This window comes from Monodelphis domestica, chromosome 7, assembly GCF_027887165.1.
Source record: "Monodelphis domestica isolate mMonDom1 chromosome 7, mMonDom1.pri, whole genome shotgun sequence".
In the NCBI taxonomy this organism is placed as follows: domain Eukaryota; kingdom Metazoa; phylum Chordata; class Mammalia; order Didelphimorphia; family Didelphidae; genus Monodelphis; species Monodelphis domestica.
The window spans coordinates 196,033,218-196,057,837 of record NC_077233.1 but is presented as its reverse complement, the minus strand read 5'-3'; the positions used below and the strand labels follow the sequence as shown (position 1 = coordinate 196,057,837).

The 24,620-nt window shown below is 38.8% G+C and overlaps 1 protein-coding gene across 1 annotated transcript in view; it reads right to left on the bottom strand.

The window, feature by feature from the left end:
* Positions 1–14,282, bottom strand: part of TJP2 (tight junction protein 2) — a 155,976-nt gene extending 141,694 nt beyond the window's left edge. Inside the window, exon 1 of the mRNA XM_056806235.1 lies at positions 13,544–14,282. The gene's annotated coding sequence lies outside the window, so the exon portion shown is untranslated. The remainder of the gene's footprint in view (positions 1–13,543) is intronic.
* Between the last annotated feature and the right edge of the window lie 10,338 nt (positions 14,283–24,620).

The window sequence follows — 24,620 nt, the reverse complement described above, 5'->3', positions numbered from 1 at the left end:
CTCTGTTGGGGGAGGGCGGCCAAGTGCCCACAGAGAGTGCTCTATGAGCCATCTTTGGCACCTGTGCCATAGGTTCGCCATCACTGTCCTAGATCAATGACCCGTCTTTCTGGTTTCCAGATCATAAACTCACCTCTGACCCCCAATGATGTCAATCTCCTGACCCCCTGTTACCACTTACCTTATTAACAACAAGGTATAGATTTACAACCATAGATCTAAATTTCCTCAGCCTAGACAACTACAGTGCTTTCTTGATTTTAACCCTTGGCTAACTCATTCAACCCATGGAACTCCATCAAATGTGTAGGCTACCTACAGATGCCCTCAAGAAACACAGTCATATAAACTATATACTGCATTCCCCACAGTACTGGAAACCAGAAGCACACAAAATTAACTAAGAGGAACCCCCAAACGACCCCAGGTAAATTGTTCAAAGCTTTTTGAGCCCTACATTTTATCTATACCAACCATTAATGTCAGATTTCATTGTTTTTTTACTTCATTGACCTTGCATTTTCTAAAGGATGGGAGTAAGATAACGAGTTTGAGTTTGTGGCAATGGGTCATATAAGCAGGAGATAGGAGGAGTTAATAGATTGGAATCTGGGGATGAAATATTAGAATCAGATATAAAGACTTAGGAAACTAAAAAGGTAGTTTTTCTATAGTTTTAATTTTTATGTTATAGTAATATTTTGTGGCGAGGTTGTGTCAAAGGAAAAAAAAAACACCTCATTTTAGAGAAGAGGAAACTAAGGTGACCAACTAGGTGAAATTAGTAAGTGGTGATATCAGGACTTGCATTCCCACACTATAGTATGAACCTAACAAAAGCTGGATCTGTTTAAAAACTGCCCACCAATGATGCATACAAAATTAAAAAAACTGAGTTTAAATATTTCCCCTTTTTCCTTTATTCAAATATTGATGAAACCTATAAACTGTGTTCATCTGTAACCTCTACCACTCCATTCTCTCTAATAGTTTGATAATATAACATCCTGGCCCCATTCCCCTTCTCTCCAATGGCCTGGTCTTTCAAAGTCTTTTCATTATAGTTTATAGTACTAACATATTACACATTTACAGTTTAAATTGAACTTGTGTTACTTATTCACATATCAGAGTCAGTAAAGTTTAAAAGAGGGTTAAAGGGATGACTACATTCATTTATTTTATGGATTTGGATTTTATAAAAAGGAATTGCTAGAATACAGTGAAATAAGAAATTATGTTTGGTTCAAATGTTTTAAAATGCAGTTCTATATAATATACATTTATAGAAAATTATTGGGTTGATGTCATCTTCCCCAAGTCTAAAAAATTTTTAAACCATAAGGATTAATAAAATTATATCTCTGAAATTCTTAGAAATAAGAGGAAAAAATTGGAAAACGAGGGGATGCCTTTCAATTGGGGAATGGCTGAACAAATTGTGGTAACTGTTGGTGATGGAATACTATTGTGCTAAAAGGAATAATAAAGTGGAAGAATTCCATGGAGACTGGAACAACCTCCAGGAAGTGATGCAGAGCGAAAGGAGCAGAACCAGGAAAACATTGCACACAGAGATTGATACATTGTGGTACAATTGAAGGTAATGGATGTCTCCATTAGGGTCAATGCAATGTCCCTGAACAATCTGCAGGGATCTAAAAAACACTATCCACAAGCAGAGGATAAACTATGGGAGTAAAAACACCGAGGAAAAGCAACTGCTTGACTGCAGGGGTGGAGGGGATATGACTAAGGAGAGACTCTAAATGAACGCTCTAATGCAGATACCAACAACATGGAATCAAGAACACGTGATACCCAGTGAAATCGCGCGTCAGCTATGGGAGAGGTGTTGGGAAGGGGGGAAGGGAAGAAAAGAAAATGATCTTTGTTTCCAATGAATAATGTTTGAAAATGACCAAATAAAATAATGTTAAAAAAATAATAGAGGAAAAATAATGAATAATAATGCCAATAGTAACTAACATGCAAAGTATTATGTTTGCCAAGCACTTTATTTTAATTATATCTTATCCTTATAAAACCCAGAGAAGTAGATACTATTATTATACCCATTTTACAAATGTAGAAATCAAAAGAGGCAGAGGTTAAGTAACTTGCCCAGGAACAGAGCTAACAAATAAGCATCTGAGGCAGGATTTGAACTCATGACATCCCGACTCCAACTCCAATACTCTATTCACTAATTCTGCCTAGCTATCCACATAAAAGTAATATCACCACATTTAATTCTTTTTTAAAAAACCCTTACCTTCCGTGTTAGCATCAATTTTAAGACAGAAGAACTGCAATGGCTAGGTAGTAGGGTTTAAATAATTTGTCCAAAGTCCTGCTAAGAAGTGTCTGAGGTTACATTTAAACTCAGTACTCCAGGACTGGCATTTTGCGCACTGAACCACCTAACTGTCTCACATTTGTTTCTTAATATTTTCACAAGGCATCTGTCACCTATATGTATTTAATGAAAAATCTTAGAAAAAATGACTCTGGTACACTGAATAGAGTCTGAAGAATTTACTATAGAACATAGACAAGAGAGACAGTGGTACTGTGAATAGGGCATTGAACCAGGAATCAGAAGGCTTGGATTCAAGCCCCATTTGAGCAAATCACATCCTCCCTGGGCCTCAGTTTCTTGAGCTATAAAATAAGGGATTGGATGGAGTCCAATGGAGTCCAATGAAGTCCCTTCCAGCTCTAAATCAAGGATAAAACTCATATAGGATGGGGGGAATGGGGCAGCTGGGTGGCAGCTGGGTGGCTCAGTGAATTGAGAGCCAGGCCTAGAGATGGGAGGTTCTAAGTTCAAATCTAACCTCAGACACTTCCTAGCTGTGTGACCCTGGGCAAGTCACTTGACCCCCATTGCCTAGCCCTTACCACTCTTCTGTCTTGGAGCCAATATACAGTATTGACTCCAAGATGGAAGGTAAGGGTTTAAAATAAATAAATAAATTTAAATTTTTAGAATACCCACAACCATAAGATCATATAAGTATCATCAATAAAGATATTATATATGGGAATACAGATAAGTTAAAATTAAAGAGGTAAATTTAAATTAAAATGCATTTATAGTCCACTTCCTCACTGGCCCTCTCTCCCTCCTCTCCAGAATATTCTAGTAATGTACAGTAACAATTAAGCCAGCAGTAAATAGGAAGCAAAAGACATGGGGTTTGGTAGACATAAACCACTCTATTAACAATTCAGGCATGGAGATGAATAACATTTCCAATAATATATGGCCATGTTTTGTTAACAATCACTTTGTTATTAGTTTTATCTTCCAAACCAAATTACTGGGGCACAGAATCACAGAATCTGTAGATGTCACAGATTATTAAGTCCAGCCTGTATCTGAGCAGGCATCCCTTCCTCTACACCCATAACAACATCATCATAATAACATATCTGACAAGTCATCATCCAATTATCTGCGAAAGGGAAGGAGAAGAAGGAAGCCCAATACTTTCCCTAGGCAGGGCATTCATTTTCTGTTTAAATTGTTAGGAAGTTTTTTTCTCCCACCTTATATCTACCTTAAATCTGCCTCTTTGTAACTTCCACCCACTTCTCCAGTCTTAGACCAAACCAACCTGATCTAATCCCCCACTTTTTTTTAAGTTCTTTCCTCTTAGAATCAAGACTGTGTATTGGTTTCAAGGCAGAAGAGTGGTAAGGGCTAGGCAATGGGGGGGAAATGTCTTGCCCAGGATCATACAGTATCTGAGGCAGGATCTGAACCCACAACCTCTTATCTGTAGGCCTGGCTCCCAAACCACTGAGCCACCTGTCACTTCTCTCTCTAATCTCTCTCTACAAGATAGTCTTTCCAATTCTTAAAGATAACTATTATATATCCTTAAAGTGTTCTATTTTCCAGGCTCAACATTCCAAGTCATTTTCCAATTCAATCATTCTTCATACAGTACAATCTCCAATTCATACAGGATTCTGGTCAAGCTGGCTAGGCAATCTGGTAGTAGGGCCCTTATCCTATCAATACAATAGACTAGACGTAGTTTTATCAGGAGCTAACACCTCATTCATTATGAATTCTTTTCCTCTTTTAATTCAGCCTAGGATTCTATTATTTTCTGGCTACTATGTCAAACTGGTAACTCATATTGAACTACCAATCCAATAAAACTAAAACTCATTTTATATAAACTATTGTCTAGCTACATCTTCCCCGCCATCTTGAAACTGTGAGCTTGATTTTTTTAACCAAAGTTTTCATACTTTACAAGTTATCATTATGAAATTCAATCTCATTATATTATCCCATCATTCTAATATTCAGATTTTTTAAAATATTGTGTCAAGTATCTAATTGTCCTACCTGTTAAAATGAGAATAATAATAGTATCTACCTCCTAAAGTTGTTGTAAGTATATAATGAGTTAATATTTGTAAAATATTTTGCTAACCTTTTTTAAAAACCTTTACCTTCTAAGGCAGAACATTGACAAGTGCTAGGCAAATGGGCTTAAGTGATTTGTCCAGAACCCCACAGTTAGGCAGTATCCAAGGCTAGATTTCAATTTCAATCTCCAAGACCTGATGCTCAATCCACTGAGCCATCTAACTACCCCCAAACACTCTGCAAACCTTAAAGTACTATATAACTGACCCCCTTTATTATTACAAATAATAATTATATGAGAATTCATAGACATATAAGAAGATATCTGCAAAATGAAGAAAAGCATAAGGAGACAGAACTAGAACAATATGCACAATAAGAATAGAAAAGCAGCACTTAACCATGTGCCAAACACTATGTTAAAAACTGGGAAGACAAATGGAAAAACAAGACAATGGCTGACATTTTAAGTAGAGAAGGCAACCTGTATAAAAAGATTCAGTTTCAGGGCAGAAGGAAAGTCCAGATGGTCCTTTTCCTGTTCAGGGTTAGGTCAGATCACATGCTACCTGTCTTTATGATGCAAGAGCAAGTCAGATGGCAAAGACTTGGGGTCTATAGGGCATATCTGCAGAGAATATGGTAAGACTCAGGGGATTATTTCTGTCATGCTTCCCATCAAATTGTTCTAAAATTTTTGACATTTATCATTATTAAAATTAGCAGACCATCTAAGCAGCAGGGGAAGAAAAAGCAATATCTGCAAGCAACAGACCTAGGGGAAAGAGTAGCCTCTATCCTACTAGGGTTCCCCTCAGTTTTGTACAAGATATAAAGTATCCCAGAAAACAGCTGAAGTTCCTAAAGGGCAGCAAATGTCCTTTAGAGTGATGTAAAAGGGGGGCGGAGTCAAGATGGCAGCTTAGCAAGCAGCAAAAGTTCAGACCTCGTGGAAGACCCTTCCTTACCGATACAGACTGAATGCTCCTAGGGCACCGAAATTCAATCTGAACAACAGGACAGAAGCAGGGAATCCTCCTTCTGGACTCAATTCAAAAGGTACACCCCCCCCCCAAAAAGCCAGAATCCGAGAATACTCAGGGCTAAGGGGAAGGCAGAGCGAAGGTCCCAGGACCCCTCCCCCACAACCTAGAGGGCTAAGCCCCCAGCAGCAGCGGGAACCTCTGAGCGGGCAAAGGTGCTGGTTTGCAGGGTCTACCTTGTGAGCAGTGGGGCGCCGGGCTCGGAGCATCCAGCTTGGACAGCGGGGAGGAAGCCAGGGAGAAACTGGCTGTGGCTGGGTCCCTCCATTGGGCTCCAGTCTCACCCTTGCCTCGGGCACATCCAGACCAATCCAGTTGAACTAATCCCATCAAAACTCCTCAGAGTTTAGGGAGGCAGGCAAAGGCACTTGCTGACAGCAGCCTGGGCGGCCCAGCCTTCCAGGAGTCTTCAGAGCCCCAGTGCTTCATACCACATACAGCCTGACCCAACTGAACTCAATCCAATCAAAAGCCTCCAGAGGACAGGGAAGCTAACATTCCTCCCCTAGAGACTATACCAAGAGATCTGACAAAGCTCCAAGAGGGGAGACTGACAGCCCCAAAACCAAAACAAAATGAGAGGAGCAAGAGCACAGCCAAATACGGGGAGCAAAGAAGGGATAAACTCGAGCAAACAACAGAAAAAGAAGAAAGAAATTACAATAGACAGCTTCTGCACAGGTAATGAGCAAAGAGCGAATGAAACAGAGGGGGAGGGATCAGCAAAGGAAAAATCAGAAATCCCAGCAAATTGGATACAGGCTTTGGAAGAACTCAAAATGCAATTCAAAACACAATTAAGAGAGGCTGAAGACAATTGGGAAAAGAACTTAAAAACTAAGATAAGTCATCTGGAAATAGAAAATAGTGTCTTGAAAGCCAAAATCAACCAGCTGGAAAATGAGGCAAAGGAGATGAAAGATGAGGCAAAGCAGATGAAAGATGAGGTGAAGAAGATGAAAGATGACCTCCAAAGAAAATCCAACCAAAAGGAAAAGGACAACCAAAAAACTAAGGATGAAATCCAGTCTTTAAGAACCAGAATACAACAACTTGAATTGCGCGACCTCACAAGGCAGCAAGACACTATAAAACAAAACCAAAAGAATGAAAAAATTGAGGAAAATATGAAGCATCTCATTCACAAAACAGAGGATTTAGAAAATCATTCACAGAGACAATTTAAGAATTATTGGTCTACCAGAAGGCCATGACAAAAGAAAAAGCCTGGACATTATTTACAGGAAATTATTAAAGAAAACTGCCCCAAAATCCTTGAACAAGAGGGAAAAGTGGAGATTGATAGAATCTACAGATTACCTCCTGTACTTAATCCCCAACTGACAACACCCAGGAATGTTATAGAGTGATGTAAAAGAAAATAGCATTAAATAGAAACCAAATTCTTATTAACTGCAATGACACATGCTGTTTTCAGAGAATAAATGAAACACTTCCCTCCTCCTATTAGTGAGGTGAGATATAAATGGCACAGGCTGTCTCACAAGGATCAGTTTGTCAGTTTTGTCTAACAGTTTTTCTTTGTTCCAAGGGAAGTTTCAGTGATAGGAAGGAGGAAAAGGGAAATAAAATGTATCAAGAAAATTTGAAATAGGAGGTGAAGTATGCAAAAGGAAGGAAGGAAGGAAGGAAGGAAGGAAGGAAGGAAGGAAGGAAGGAAGGAAGGAAGGAAGGAAGGAAGGAAGGAAGGAAGGAAGGGAAACAACAAAAGTTGGGATGACACAATTTTCCATCCCCAGACAACCTTAGAGGTCAACAAGAAAGGTTTGTCTACAAGGATGATGATGGGCCACAACACAGCCCTGGGGAAGCTACATCAGTTATAGCTGCAGCTTCAGAAGCTCTTCACCTACAGAATGGGAGGAGGGTCAAACAACTAGTTGGAAAGGATGCCTTAGTGATGCTGGATTCAGGATCCTGCTACATTGCTCATATATAGTTCACACAGTTCCAGGGCCAGGAGGAATTCTAGGGCTGGTGGCTACTGAGGAATAAGGTCTCTTTCTGGGAATCAGAGCACAGCCCAAGAGAACAGTGATTACATCTCTCCTTGGAGTGTACCATCTTGAAAGTATCAAAAATCTGCAGACCTTCAGATCTGAAAACAGCACTAAGAAAGACCTGAAGGGGGCATGCACAAATCAAAAATAAGGGGTTGGATCAGAATCTATTAGCTTTTATCAAGGGTTAAAAAAGCATACACACATACCAGGGTTAGAAATCACAGATCTCAGAAAAAGACAAAAGTGAAATTAGATTTCATTAAAAAGGATAAGTAGAAAAACTATATTTTGCTTAAAAATACTATAGACAATGAAGTAATATCAATACTAAACTTATACACCAAATGACATAGAATCTAAATTCTTAAAGGAAAAGTTAAAAATTAAAGGAGAAAATAAATGGTACAACTATACTAGTGGAGAATACCCATCTCAGAACTAGATAATCTGACCATAAAATAAACAGTAATCAAAAAGATGAATAGAATTTCAGAAAAGTTAGGAATGATAAGACTTTTGGAGAAAACTGAATGGGAACAGAAAATAATTTATCATGGGGCAGATAGACTGCTATGTGAATAAAAAGGCAGGCCTGGAGTTGAATGGTCCTGGCTTCAAATCTGGCCTCAAGGTACTTCCTAAATGTGTGACCCTAGGCAAATCATTTAATCCCAATTGTACAGCCCTTACTGCTCTTCTGCCTAGGAACCAACACTTATTATCACTTCTAAAATTAAAAGAAAGGGTTAAAAAAAAGAATATACCTTTTTCTCTGCTGTACATGGTATATTCCCAAAAATTGATCATTTTTATGGCATAAAACCCTCAACCACATCAAAAAAGTAAAAATATTAAATGCATCCTTTTCAGACTACAATGCAATAAAAATTATATTCAATAAAGGACCATACAGATTAAAAATTGGAAAAAAAACAATCTAATCCTAAAGAATGAGTGGATCAAATAATAAATCATAGAAACAACTAACAATTTCATTAAAGTAAATGATAACTATGACACCACATATCAAAATGTATGGGATGTAGCCAAAGCAGTACTTAGGGGTAAAATATCTCTCTCTAAATGCTTACATCAAGTATCTTTGACAAAAGTTTCATGACTCAGATATATACAGTCAAATTTACAAGAATACAAGTTATTTCTCAATTAATAGTCAGTTGTCATAAGAAATCAAAGCTACCTATGGTTATATTTAAAAATGCTCTAAATCACTACTGATAAGAGAAAGGTAAATTAAAATAATTCTGAGGTACCATCTCACACCCATCAGACTGGATAATATGACAAAAAGAAAATGACAAATGTTGGAGTAGACATGGAAAAACTGGGACATTAATGCCCTGTTGGTGGAGTTTTTAACTCATCCAACCATTCTGGAGGACAATTTGGAACCATGCCCAAAGCGCTATAAAGTTGTTCATACCCTTTGATCTAAAAATTTTGGGTTTGTATCCCAAAAAGATCAAAGAAAATGAAAGACCTACATATATATATATATATATATATATATATATGTGTGTATATATGTATATATATATATATATATATATATTTTTTTTTTTTTGGTAACAGCTTTTATGGTGGTAAAAATTTGGAAATTGAGGAAATATCCATCAATTGGGGAATGACTGAACAAGTTGTGGTATATGATTGGGATGGAGTACTATTGTACTATATTGGAAATGACAAGCAAGATGACTTACATGAATGGATATAAAGTTAAACGAGCAAAACCAAGAGAATACTGTACACAGTAACAGCAATATTGTATAGTTATCAACTGAATGACTTAGCTATTCTCAGTAATACAAAAATCTAAGACTTCAAATAACCAATGATGAAAAAAGCTATCTACTGCCACAGAAGGAACTGATATAGTCTGAATACAGATCAAAGCATACTACTTTTCTCTTTATTTCTTTCACAAGTTTCTTCTTATGTGTGCAGATGTAGCTTCCTTAATATGATGAATATGAAAAATATGTATTGCATGATAGCCCATATATAACTTAAGTCAGATTACTTTCCATATTGGGGGAAGGAAAAGAGAGCAAGGGAGGGAGAAAATTTGGATTGAAACATGTCAGAAAACAAATGTTAAAAACTGATTCTATATGTAATTGGGAATAAAAATATATTTTTTTAAATGCTATCCATTCCCAGAGAAAGAATTGATAGCATATGAATGCATATTGAAGTCTAATATTTTTTACTTTATAATTTTTGGCTTTTTGGTAGTTTTTTTGCAACATAGCTAAAGTTAAAACGTTTTGCACAATGGCACATGTATAATTTGTGTCAAATTGCTTGCCTTCTTGACAATTTGGAACTTAAACATTTTTTAAATTAATGTTTAAAAATTTTATTGAGATGCAATTGAGGAAAATCAAATAAAAATTAAATTGAAAAACCCACCTTCATTGAAGACTTTAATGATAATAACTACAAGAGATAGTAATTTTTTACTTGTAATTATCATCTTAAGTCGCCTTTTCACCATCAAACTTTGAGTATAAAACTCATTGAGTGTGTAGAGCTGTTACTAATTTCAGTTTCTCAGCCTCAGATCTTGGGCACTTTAAGATTAGTCTAGGCACTGAAAATTTAGCAAACTTTGGAATGCTAATATTTGGGTGTCAGTATTATACATACAAAAATTAATAATTATCTTAATATGTAACATAGGAGAGTTGCTCCCTTGAGTTTTTGTACCTTTGGATTATTCAGCATCTTAGACAGGTGATTCCTAGAATTTGTGGCCTGGAGCCCAAACAATTTTTTTTATATACAGACTGCTTAAATGTAGCAAGATTACTCAGTTTCTTTAAAAGGGAATGTTAAATCTATTACCATTATAATCAAGCAAAGCAAAAGAATGCAGGGTGGATAACTGGGGGTGGGAGTAGGAAAGAAGAGGACTGGAAACCTACTGTATTCATGTAGGAAACCTTTTTTCTTAAGACTGCCCAAACTGAGAAAAGAATGGAGGAGATGGCGTTTAGAGAATTTTTTTTTAAGTGGCATTTTTTACACTCCTCCTTCCTCCATTTGAATCCTTCTACATTTCAATCAAAAGGAAGCAGAGAATTTTGAGATATGCTCCAAGGGGGCAAAGAAATAACTCATTGAAAATCAGGGATCTAAATGATGTTTATATAAAAGTAATCCTAAACAAATGTGGCTGAATGTTTTATCAACCACCCGTTGAATTTTTGTATTACCTGTGACTTCTTTTTGTATACTGAATCATATTTTTGGATAATGTACTAAATTTTAAATAGGCATTTGTTGGTTTTGCTGAAAAGGGTACTACCAAAAATCAGAAACTTGGGAAAACTGTAGTTAAATCAAATTTCATTCCTATGTGGGAGTTTTTAAAATATAAAAAATATTTATGTCAATATGGATAACCTGAACATGAGATAATCCTCTTGAAGAAACAAGGAATAAAAAGGAAGTGCCATGTTCTCCACTGAGTGCTAGATCTGAAATGGGGGAATAACTAAGTTAAAAAAAATTTGTAAAGTACATTGCACATACTAGGTTAGCCATGATGATGATGCTGATAATGGGATATATTAGTGAAAAACTATAGAGAAGGGACTCCAAATTTTAAGTGACAAAATCACTTTAAATAAAAATTTGGTGGAATTCTTGGTGGAATCTAAAAATTATTTTCATATGGTTAATAGCAATGGTATTAAATAATAGGCTGATTTTTAAATTACACATTTTCAGATCAAATAATTCCCAATATTTGGTACATTCCAGCATTATGAACGACTTATTTAGTGAGAAGAATGAACTGTCTGTCATCTGTAGTTTATAATTGGGAAAACTATTGAATTAGCTACAAAGTTTCAAGATAATTTTTAGTTTTTCTCTTATTTTATCTTGGACCATGGAACTATTTTTTTAAATTTAGCAACATAGCACACTTCCCAGAGCTAATTTAGAAGCAAACCTAGACCATAGTTAGGTATTGTCATATTTGTGTTTATTCTTCATTTGTGGCCTGGTGGTATTCAGATGTGTTTCATCACTAATGTACTGATTTTCTTTCTTGGCATTTACCCAATGAGCAACAGTGAACTTTAGTGCAAATTTTTAAAAACTAATGAAAATTCATTTTAAAAAAAAAGAATATAAAGGTGTACCACATTCTGACAGTTAACAAATCATGTAGCCACCTACCCATTCACATTGGGAACAGTGATTTGTGTCCTGTGTGGTAACTGATTTCAGATCCTTGACTCGTCATTTTGATTTTTTTTGGTTGACTTCTGCCTAAATCAACTGATTTATTTTCCCCCTTAACTGAATTGTACAGTATGCAAGACTGATAAGAGATAGAAAAGCTCCGTTTGCAACTTACTTCTTTAGCGAAATCTCTAGACTGTTTCACAGGACACAATTTGAAATATACTACTATTAGAAAAAAGAACTGATTTCTTTCTAAATCGCAGTGCATCCTGAGGGAGCTAGGACATAGGCATTCCAAAAAGGCATTGGTTTATGAGTGTATTTTACTTTGCTAAACTACTTCTAGGGTGCCCTAAAGCAATTCTGCAGTTATAAGTAAACACAGTCTTTTAATCTCTGTCTCTGCATCTAAAAACAAGGAAGGGTTTTCCCTTTCAGGGGGCTAAATCTTATGAACTAAAATGAACTAACAGTAAAGTGAATTGAAATCCTTGGATGATAGGCTGACGTCCCCAGCGCACTAGTTAATAAGCAGCATAAGGACTTTATTTCTCATTTGGGAAATAGCAAAGACTCATTCATTCAGCTAAGACCGAGTTCCAAAGAAAGCCCTCAACCAGGGCTTAAGACAGTTTTGCAATTCCCTTCTCCAGCTTAAAGAATGCCTGGAATTCAGTGGCCTTTAGCCAATGAAAAGAGACAGCCCCAGAAGGCGGATATACCACGGTTTGGGAGTCTGAGGATTTGGTTCATAGCTTGCCTCTGCTACCGGTTACCTGTATGACCTTGGGCAAGTCACTTGACTTCAAGCCCTTAGTTTCCTGGTACTGAAAGCAATAATGGGACCTTTTAATGTCCCTTCCAGTTCTAAATCTAAGATCTTATATCATCTCATATCATTGCATGTGTTAACAATCCTGCCAAAAAAAAAATACTGAATAATAGCCTACTGTATTTGTTTTTTGGAATACAAAACTTTGCCCTGCACTGAACACAAAACCCAGCTCCTCTAGTGAGTGGGTAGGAGGCTACATTTTGTGTTGTTTTCTGGCTAGTTCTTTTCCAGATTCCTCTGCGTAACGCCCTTCTCTCCAGCTCTTTCCCTCAAGGATCTCAGGAGACACTAAACAATGTTATCTCGGGCCCCCTCCAACATCCAAATAACCCGGCAGGACAGGGAAACAGAAACACGCAAAGGCCTTTTCAATTTCCTTAAAGAGAATCTCGGGCGAAAGTGAAACAGTTTCAATCCAGAATGTCTCCTGAATAGTTCCAGGCTGGGGCCGGACTAGAGAAATGGGGGCTCTCCCTTTTCAACACCTGCAGACCAAAGTGAGGAATGATAGGGCTGTAGCTAGAGAAAACTTTCTTCCAGTTTGAAAAGGAGCAAGTTTATGGACTCCTTGACTTGGACCAGGAACTCCTTCAATCCCTCCCAGGACCAAAATAAAGCGAACCCCAAACTAAGAGCCAAGAAAAAAGAATCTCAAAAAAGGAGAGCCAGAGTGTAACCTCCCACACTAATTAAAACAGGTTTTTCCATCCCCCGAGACTAGGGAGGTACACACAATTTTTCATAGGTCCGTCTCCACAATGCTTCCAGGCGTAAAGGATTAGAGTCCGAACACCCCAAATCCTTTCTTGCCCCGCACCTTAAAGGTAGAGCCAGGAGGATAGGAGGTCCAGGCAACGCCCAACCCAGCCTCTGCACTTCTGGCTCAGCGCAGCTCTGCTCCCGTAGTCCTGACTCCCTGAGGAAGTCTCAGCGTCACCAGTGCCAGCCCAGGCGCCCAGGAGCCTGGCCCTCGGGGGAAGGCGGGAGTAGCTAGAAAGAGGAGTTGGGAAGGAAAGTAGAGTACTTGCCTGGAGCCGTTGACCTGAGTGACTGCAGCGGGACGGTTACAACCTGAGCTGGAGAAAGCGCGGGGAGGACTTTAGTCGTAGTCTCTTGTGCCCCTGGTATTAGCACTCAATCGGGCAAGCTCGCTTTGCAACTTCTCCTCTGGCCTCTGAGCTGCCCCCACTGCTAGTTGGCGACTCCCTGGAGCCAGAGCGCCGGGAGCTTGACCCGGGATTGGGTGTGAGTCGCCGCCGCTCCTGTGTGTGTATTATTGTGACTCAGGCTATTTCCTGTTTGGAGGTTTGGGAGAAAGGAGGAAAAAAAAGAGCGGCAAGCCACCGAGGGTGGGGGAAGGGGCAGTTGTTACGCCTGCTCACGGCACGTCTCTCCTGACGGCCAGGTGAGCACCCTAGGGTGCTATCCTTAACGCCCCCGGCTGGAGAGGGAAGGGACAAGAGAGGAAGCAAGTGGCCGTGGCTGCAGGGGCAGCAGCCATCCAGACACCTGTTTCTCTGCTTCCCGGGGAGAAAGTGAGACACTTCGGCCCCGTATTGCAATAGAAGGTGCTTCCCAGCCTGGCTGCTACTTTGGGTAGTCGGTTGGGAAGGAGGTTGGCCCAAGCCGGCGCCATCCTAGAGCAAGAGAGGCCGCCAGGGTCCCCTCCCTAAGTCTCCGGGCTGAGAGCACCGACGCCAAGAGCACACTTGCAGTGCCTCTGCTCAGCCAAATGACCCCTCAGAATACTGGCCCGGGCCCTCAAGGCTTACATTATTTCCACTCCCTCTGCATTCCTCAACCCCCCCCCCCCCTTTCTTCACATCCTGATTTCCTTTTTAATAAACTTTTTTGTGCACGGGAAAGAAAAGGTCACGACTGCACTAGCTCCAGGCCTCTGAACCAAGGGAGACGAAGTCCATCACTGCAGAGAAGACAAGGCGGTGCTTTTGGGGCTGGCAGCCAGGTGGGCGGTGCGCTGGCCCGTGCGGCTCCGGGTGGTTGATTTGGGAAGGGGACTGGAAATTTGAAGGAAAGTTAACCCTTTTCCTAGTTTTCGCTTCGCCCCTCCCCTCCCTTGCTCGGGGATCCCCAGATCCTGCTCAGCCGGAAATACCGGTTTCTAGCCCCGTGACTATAGGTGTGTGGGATGGGAGTGAGCTCAGCACGTGGTGCTTAGTCACTTCATGGTATCTCTGCTTGCTCAGTCTCAGAAGCCAGAAACTATTACAAAGATAAAAAGCATTACCTGCCAACCAGGTGTTTTCTTCTTCTCTTTTGCCCCTATAAGTACCCATGAGACCTCAGCTAAAAAACTCGAAGCTTGACTGTTGATAATATTAACTACCACTTGTGCACTTTAAAATGGCAAAAGACTTTACATACATTAGGAACAGCCCTGTGAGGTAGATGGTAAAAATTTTATTGTCCTCATTGTTCAGAGTTGGAAACTGAGGCTCAGAGAGGTTAAATGACTTGCCCAGGGTCACAAAGTATAAAATTCAATTATCTTCTGGTAATTTCTCTGGGTATTCTTAGGGTGATAGGGTTATTTTTCTCACAAGAATTATTCTTTAGTCTCAAAATCTTGTCCAAGGTTTTTTTTAAATTATCCATATTTATAAATAATCAGCCACATTTTCTTTACCCATCACATTAATAAGACATTTAATTTCATTCGCATAAAAAATATCCCCTCTTCCCAGTCTAGTGACAAATAGTTAAAAGTGTAACTTTGACTTTACAACCTCCAAGTCTTCAAACAAAAAGTTTGAAAACTATGTGTTGTTATTAATAATATTTTAATAAATTAAACATTCATGATGTCATCAGCATGGGAACTACTTTTTGAGTACAGATTCAAAACTCTTTAGCCTTCTTGAGTTTCAGTGACTTGAAAAAATTGCATAAAACAATGGCAAATCTCCTCTGAACTTTTAGGTAGGTCCTCAGTAGACTGTTTTTGGAAGTACCTGAAATATCTTATGATTCATATAACCTCTTGAGTGTTTTCCTCTCAAATCTATGTGTCCATGTTGTTTCTCCTGTTAAACTATTATCTACTTGAAGGCATTAACTGTTTCACTTGATCTATATCCCTCAAAGATTTTAACATTATTTGCCCTGTAATATAGTCTGGGCAGCTGATGACACAGCAGATAGAGTGGCCTCAAGAAAACCTAAGTTCAGATATTGCCTCAGACACTTCCTAGCTGTGTGACCCTGGGCAAGCCACTTAACTGCATTTGCCTCCATTTCCTTATCTGTAAAATGATCTGGAGAAGAAAATGGCAAGCCATTCCAGTACTTTTGCCAAGAAAACCCCAAATAGGGTCGTGAAGAATTGGACATGACAACTATAGGAAAAAAGTCTTGCATTGACTCATCGATTAAACCATCCTGCAAGACATTTTTTTAAAAAGCATTAAACTTTTATTTTTAAATATTTTAAATTTAAAATTTTGAAGCATTAAACTTAAAATTTTAAAGCCTTAAAATTTCTCATCAAAGCATGTGTAAAAATATATTTGAACGCTAGACTTCAATCCCCAGAAGCCCTTGCTCCACTTCCCCAAAATGCTTTGTAATCTCACTGAATTCTCAAGTGGGCCAAGATTGAGAAGGTCTTTAACCTAATTGCAAAGGCTTTTGGGTGTCTTTACTTCCTGTCTCAACTGGCAAATAGATGCGGCTCATGATGAAATTTTGGGTGGGCCTCATGGCCCACTTGGCACGTGCTTTTTCTTACTTGTATATTCTTAAATTCTCAACCTTTAATAAACCTCTAAAATATAATGCTCCTTGCAGAGAGGAACTAATTTCTACCTGCCTCAGTTTCCCAAATTTTAATCTTTACACATGTCATATTTAAAATATTCCAGATTTTGTCAATAATTGATAGGACTATCTACTAACCTTAGGTGCTTCCCAGGATTCTATGTTGGATCCTCTTTTCTTCTGCCTCTATACTATTTTACTTGGTAATATCATCAGCTGCCATGGATTCAATTATCCTCTCTAGGTAGGTGATGCTCAGATCTATTAATACAGCCCTAACCTCTCTCCTGACTTCCAGTCTCTAACTGGATGTGTCACAGACTCAACATGCCCAAAAGTAAATTCACTATCTTTCCCCCTAAACCTTTCTCTATTCTCAATTTCTTTATCACTATCCAGGACACTACTATCTTCCCAGTCACCAAAGCTCAAAGCTAAGTGTTGTAGACTCTTCACTCTCTCCCACCCCTCACATCCAATCAGTTGCTAAATCCAGTCAATTCCACCTTTGAAACATTCCTTCTTGATGTTTCTCAAAGACTACACTATATTTCCCTACGTTTTGCATTTTCACTGGCTATCCTCCATGCCTGGAATTCTCTTCTCTCTCATTTTATCTCTTGGTTTTCTAAGGGGTAAAATTTATGGTTGGTCTGAATATATTTTTAGTTGGTCACCAGATATTTAATTACTAAATCCCAATGAATTACTCAAGTCAGAATAGAATTTATGGTAGTTTATTTACAGTAGAGGGAAAATATTAAGAGGGAAATGAGATAGAGAAAGAGAGAGAGAGCTGCTCCAGCCTAGTCTGAACCAGGTAGGAATTCAGAGACCCCAGCCAAGGGGAGGTAGAGGGGGAGGTTTATGGGGGACCAGAGGATTAAATCTAATTTGGCTTCCAGCCATGAGGCCTCCTCTAAATGAGGAGTCTCTCCAGAGGCTAGTGACTCCAGAAAGCCAAGGGAAAAGGGAGTCAGCCTTTCACTCACCACCTGACAGTTGAAGGGAAGCAGTCTGAGGTCTCACACTCCAGCTGGTTAATGATCAAGTTCCAAGGCAAAGCCCCCCTCACAGGAAGTGACCAAGAAATATAAAGGCAGTTCTTTGCATCACTTCCTGTGTCTTACATATACCAATGGTTGCTGAAACTTGGCTTTGGACTGCCCAGGGGGTCAGTCAGTTGTTTCTAATTTGTCACTTGCCAGCACACATGGGTCATAGACCTTCCTCCTCCACACTCAAACCTTAAGTGGAATGTATACATTCCTGATGGCTAAAATTCTAAAGAAAAAGTAGGGTGGAGTAAATCTAAATTTCAGTTTTTCTGATTTCAATCAACTCTCATCTAAAATCCCACTTTCTTCAAGTTTTTTTTTCCTTTTCTCCTTCATGCTAGTGTCTTCCCTCTAACATTATCTTGTTTATCCTATATATATCTTATTTGTGCACTGTTATGTTGTATTCTTCCATTAGGTTGCAAGCTTCATGGGATATTAAAAGAGGACTAGCACCTCTGGTGTGAGAGCTTACCAAGCCCTTTCCAGGGATGCTTATCCACCTTTGATGTTCATATTTCACTGAACTCTTCACCTGATGTTCCAAGAAGCTATAGAATAAGCAGTGGATATACCCTGGAAAAACCATTTCAGCAAATGGAGTAAAACAGGTTGAGGGTAACCTACAGGTCTCAAACCTGTTGGTGAGTAAGATATTGTGGGGTATCCACCCCAAGCATGATTGTTGTTGTTGTTGTTTTTAATTTTAAAATATTTTTCCATGTTTACATGATTTATTTTCTTTCTCTCCCCACTCCCAAAACCTACAAGCAATTCCAAAGGACTGTACAATTGTTATCACTTGAGACCTATTACCATACATACCCATATACATGTGAAAAGTGATGTCATATTTTTTCTTTTGTATTTCTATTCCCATAGTTCTTTCTCTCAATGTGATTAGCATTCTTTCCCATAAGTCCTTCAGGAGTCTCCCGGCTTGTTGCATTGCTGCTTGTAGCAAAGTCCATTACATTGAATTGTTCCACAATGTTTTACTTTCTCTGTGTACAATGTTCTCCTGGTTCTGCGCCTTTCACTCTGCATCAGTTCACCAGGTCATATAGAAATTCTGCAGATCATCATTCCTTATAGCACAATAGTATTCCATCACCACCATGTACCACAATTTGCTCAGGCATTCCCCAATAGAGGGATAACTCTTCATTTTCCAATTTTGGGCCACCACAAAGAGTGTGGCTATAAATATTTTTGTACAAGTATTTTTCCTTATTATTTCTTTGAGGTACAAACCTAGTGCAGTTGTCCCTTGCTATATCACAGTTAACTTATCATGGCTTCACTGAATCATGGGTTTTTAAAAAATATATCTAATTCTGTATCTCAGAGTTTTTACTATATTGAGGGATTTTGTGGATAGATACCATACTGTAAACAATGGAAATGCAGTACACCACTACTGCTTGCACAAGTTTGCCAACATGAGATTATACATGACACACTATTGGCTGATGAAATGAAAGGTGACCAACCACAGCCCTGTGTTCTGTATCCTGGACACTGATTGGCTCAATAACTATAGCATCAGTCAGTTTGCTTTCCCACTATGTTGTGGATTTTCACCTATTGCAGGGGTCTCTGGAATGTAACTTCTGTGATAGGTGAGGGATCACTATAGTGGTTTTACTGGATCAAAGGGTATGCATTCTTTTAAAGCCCTTTGTGCATAATTCCTAATTGCCTTGCAGAATGGCTAGATTAATCTACAACTCCACTAGCAATGCATTAGTGTCCCAATTTTGCCATAACCCCTCCAATATTTATTATTTTCCTTTACTGTCATATCAGCCAATCTGCTAGGTGAAGGGTGATACCTCAGAGTTGTTTTGATTTGCATTCCTCTAATTATGAGAGATTTAGAACACTTTTTCATGTGTTTATTGATGGTTTTGACTTCTTTATCTGAAAATTGCCTATTCATGTCCCTTGGACCATTTGACAATTGGGGAATGGCTTGATTTTTTTTGTACAATTGACTTAGTTTCTTATAAATTTGAGATATTTGACCTTTGTCAGAGATTTTTATTATAACCCTCCCACCAATTTGTTGCTTCCCTTCTAATCTTGGTTGCATTAGTTTTGTTTGTACAGAAACTTTTTAATTTAATACAATCAAAATGATTCATTTTACATTTTGTAGTGTTATTTATCTATCTTGGTCTTAAATTCCTTCCTTTCCCATAGATCTGACAGGTATACTATTTATTCTATGTTCACCTAATTTGTTTATGATTTTCCCATTCTGAATTAATCTTGGTATAGGGTGTAAAATGTTGATCTAAACCTAATTTCTCCCACACTGTTTTCCTATTCTCCTAGCAGTTTTTGTCAAAAAGTGGGTTCTTGTTCTAAAAGTTGGAATCTTTAGGTTTATCAAACACTATCTTGCTACTGTCATTTACTCCACATCTATTCCATTGATCCACCCTTCTATCTCTAAGCCAGTAAGTACCATGTTGTTTTGATGATCATTGCTTTACAGTATAGTTTGAGATCTGGTAATGCTAGGCCTCCATTTTTCACATTTTAAAAATTATTTCCATTAATATTCTTGACCTTTTTTTCTTCCAGATGAACTTTGTGATAATTTTTTCTAACTATAAAAAAAAGTTTTTTGGTAGTTTGATAGGTATAGCAATGAATAAATAAATCAATTTAGGTAGGATTGTCATTTTTATTATATTTGCTCATCCTACCAATTAGCAATTGATGCTTTTCCAATTGTTTAGATCTAGTTTTATTTGTGTGAAGTGTTTTGTAGTTATGACCATATAATTCCTGAATTTGTATTGGCAAATAGATTCCCAGGTATTTTATCTTGTCTGGAGTGATTTTAAATGGAGTTTCTTTTTCTAACTCTTGCTGCTGGGTTTTGTTGGAAACATATAAGAATGCTAATGATTTATATGGGTTTATTTTGTACCCTGCAACTTTGCTAAAGTTATTATTTCTACTAGCTTTTTAATTGATTTTCTCAGATACTCTAGGTATTATCATGTCATCTACAAAGAGTGATAGTTTAGTTTTCTCCTTATCTACTTTAATCCCTTGGATTTATTTTTCTTCTCTAATTGCTACTGCTAGCATTTCTAGTACAATATTAAATAATAGAGGTGATAATGGGCATCCCTGCTTCACTTCTGATCTTATTGGGAAGGCATCTAACTTACCTCCATTGAAGATGATACTTGCTGATGATTTTAAATACTTTTTATTATTTTTAGGAAAGGCCATTTTATTTCTATATTTTCTAGTGTTTTCAATAGGAATGTTTTTTGTAAAAACACCCCACACATGTTAAGACTTCCTCTTTCCTCCCATTAGCAAATGGGAAGATAAGAACAATTTGTTCCAATGGACAGGAAAGGAAGGCAGCTGAAGTAAATGCTATGGAGAGCAGTGATGGCAAAGCTTTTAGAGATGGAATGCTGAGTGGGTCCCCATCTCACCCCACAGACCGAGTGCTGGGGGTACCCTGCTCCCCCCTTACCCCACACAGAGAAAGGGGAAAAGCTCTCCCATTGGACTGCTGGGCAGAGGGGCAGGTGAAATGAGGAATGTCCAGAGAGTGTAGAGAGGGGGAGGGGAGTGGCCCAAGCCTGTGTTCTCCCATTGGGCTGCTGGCAGAGGGGCAGATGGTATGAAAAAATGTTATCAGGCATGGTGGAAAGGGGGAAGGGAGCAACTTTGCCTTTCTGGTAATGAACTCTTCAGGGGAATGGGGATGGTGGTCAAGTGCCCCCAGGGAGTACTCTGCATGCCATCTTTGGTACCCATGCCAGAGGTTCACCATCACCCCCTTAGAACTTGGTCAGACAATTCAATAGATTGTCTACTAGTGATCCTCCCTCATATAGTCATCCTCTTAACAACCAACAAATATTTATTAGTCACCTACTATGTTCCAGTTGGGCAGCTAGGTAGCACAGTGAATAGAGTGCTGGGCCTGAATTCAGAAAAATTCCTCTTCCTGAGTTCAAATTCTGCCTTAGACACTTACTATCTAGGTGACCCTGAGCAAGTCACTTAACCTTGTTGGTCTGTAAAATGAGCAGAAGGAAATGGCAAACCACTTTAGGATCTTTGCCAAGAAAGCCCCAAATGAAGTCATAAAAAGTCAGATAGGACTAAAAAAATGGCTGAACAACAAAACATCCCAGGCATTTTGCTGGGGATACAAAATGAGGCAAAAGAAGGTGCCTGCACTCAGGGAGCTTATAGTCTAATGGAAGAAAACAATCCACAAAAAGAAGCTGAAAAAGTAGTGTGAGGAAGAGGGAGAGAGAGAGGGAGAAAGAATGGGACTGATATTTGGTGGAGTCCAAACCAAGGATAAATATGATAGAAATGAGAGAGTTACAATTCAGAATAGAAGGTTCTGAATGTTCAGAGTCCTCCATAAGGGAAGACTTTGGGATGAATTTAGAGCTGCATCTCCTAGCCCTCCAAGGAGCGGAGAAAGGCCACTTTAAGGTTAAGAATGTGCTGAATATAAAAAACTGAGTCAGTCAACATGATAGATGTTTTAGATATGTTTAGATTTCTGATGATCAGCTTATCCTGGGTGGGGTGAGATGTTCCAAGGGATTCAAACCAGGAGAGCTGTTGAAGGAGAGTGGAGTCCTGCTTGGACACTTACTACCTAGGAGATCCCTGAGCAAATTACTTCAACTCTTTAGGTTGTAATAACTAAAATTAAATAATATTTCTTGCTACCCAGGGATATATATATATATATTTTAACTCACACATTTTATTATTTTTTTTTCACTTTAAACATTATTTTATTTGGTCATTTCCAAACATTATTCATTGGAAACAAAGATCATTTTCTTTTCCTCCCCCCCACCCCCTTCCCACCACCTCTCCCATAGCTGACACACGATTCCACTGGGTATCACATGTGTACTTGGTTCGAACCCATTTCCATGTTGTTGGAATTTGCATTAGAGTGTTCATTTAGAGTCTCTCCTCAGTCATGTCCCCTCCACCCCTGTAGTCAAGCAGTTGCTTTTCCTCGGTGTTTTTACTCCCACAGTTTATCCTCTGCTTGTGAATAGTATTTTTTAGATCCCTGCAGATTGTTCAGGGACATTGCATTGACACTAATGGAGAAGTCCATCACCTTCGATTGTACCACAGTGTATCAGTCTCTGTGTACAATGTTCTCCTGGTTCTGCCAGGGGTATATATTTTATAAAGTTTATTATGAAGGGTAGACAATCATTCCTAAGTAACCTGGTCGCATGGAGCCTAGCCCGCCAGTTCCTCTCTCATTTCCCCCTCACCTCCTGCACTGTCCCTTCTCCTCAGACTTCCCTCATAGTCTTCTCGTCCATCTCTCCCTTTCTCTCCTTGGTCTCCCCTGTCCTGCCCCAAACCTTAACTTTTATTGAGGTACAGAACCTGTGCAAACCTGGCACAACTGTGGTATATCAGGAATGTTTGATGGACAGGTAAAGTTACTCAGGAAGGGGGAGCGGATGAGCTTCCTTGACACAAGGTCCCAGTTTTCTCATCTGTAAAAGGGGATAATAGCATCTATCTTGGTAAGCTTAAAGTACTATATAAATGTTTCTATTGATATTTTCCCATTTCAAGGAGCCAGGACTATACATATATAGGAAATTTGTACTAATAGTGTTGGTAATTTGGGTGAAGGGGGCACTTCCAGCTAGGGTCTATATAACCCCCAATGGAGCAATGCCCTCAAAATACTTCAGTTATGTTCACAGTTTTGGTACTCTTTAGTAATTCTGTCTCTATCAAGAGTCAGTGCCCTAATACCACTTCTCACTGATGTCCTTAATTAGAAAGTATCTTAACCTTTTGAACTACCAATTTGACTCTTGATAAAGAGAACAACTTTCTTATCATTCCAGGTGCCCTATTTTGGGGTATGATTTGACTCCTCTACTTCCGGTTTTTCTAGGGTGCAGGTGATTGAGAGAGGGTAGTATCAATGTCAGTGCCTCAGAAAACAGTAGCTGCCTGTCACCAGAGAGGCAACAAAATAGGGCTTTGTCTCTCTGGGGAGGGATGGTGGCTTCTCCTGGTGTCCCAGTTCCGGTGGGAGTGGAAAAGAGCTGGTCACTGTGCTTAGAGCCAAGAACTTGGAGTCCTTGCTCCCTGTATGTCACAGCAACACCCTTGTGACCACCTCCTCTGTCAATTCCCTTGAGGTTTTCCATTGTTTGTTTTTAAAAGTGGAAATGTCTCATAAAATGTTTGTTTTGCTTATTACCTTAAAATTCCAAAAAATAAATACATTATATACCCAGAATAAAAAGAGAAGGGGTCGAGACCAACAGGGCAATGTTCTTATATTGCCCATGTAAGTGTTATGGCTTTTTTCCTTTGAAATTATTTTATAAAAAATCTAATTCAACTTCTATTTATGTCCCTTTAAAAACAATAAGGAAGGGAAAAAAGCATTTTTATATGGAAAGTGCTATTAGTTGGATGCAAAATAAATCAGAAAACAGTATACAAAATTACTACAAATAAGATAAAGAAAGTACTAACTAACCTAAGTAATTAAAATAACCAAAGTAATTTTTTTTACTAATTAATTTGGGTCTAAAGAACAGATAAATGCTTGTTGATTGATTAGTTTGAATTGAGGAAAGGGAAAGGGGAAGCAATGACATGAAACTTTCCCTTCTCTAGTCACAGAGGATTTTTTTCTAACCCTTACCTTCCTTCTTAGAATCAATACTGTGTATTGGTTCCAAGGCTGAAGAGGGGTTAAGTGCAAGGGTTAAGTCCAAGGCAATGGGGGTTAAGTAACTTGCCCAGGGTCACACAGCTAGGAAGTATCTGAGTTCAGATTTGAACCCTGGACCCCCATTCTCTAGGCCTGGCTCTCAATCCACTCAACCACCTAACTGCCCCCCCAAATTGGATTTTAAAGTCAGTGCTTTGCTGGTAAATATTAAAAATAAAAAATAACATTCATATAGGACTTTCTATATACCATACACTATGCTTTATAATTATTATCTCATTTGGTCTTCACAACAACCCTAGGAGATAAATGCTATTATTATCCCTGGTTTACAGATGAGGAAACTGGGGCAAACAGATTGACTTGCCCAGGGTTTACACAACTAGTAAGCATCTGAGGCTGGATTTGAATACAGGTCTTCTTGACCAGCTGGTGCTCTCTATACTGTACCACCTAATAGTGAAGCCACTCTTTGGATAACATTCTTTCTCATAAGTCCCTCAGGATTGTCCTGGGTC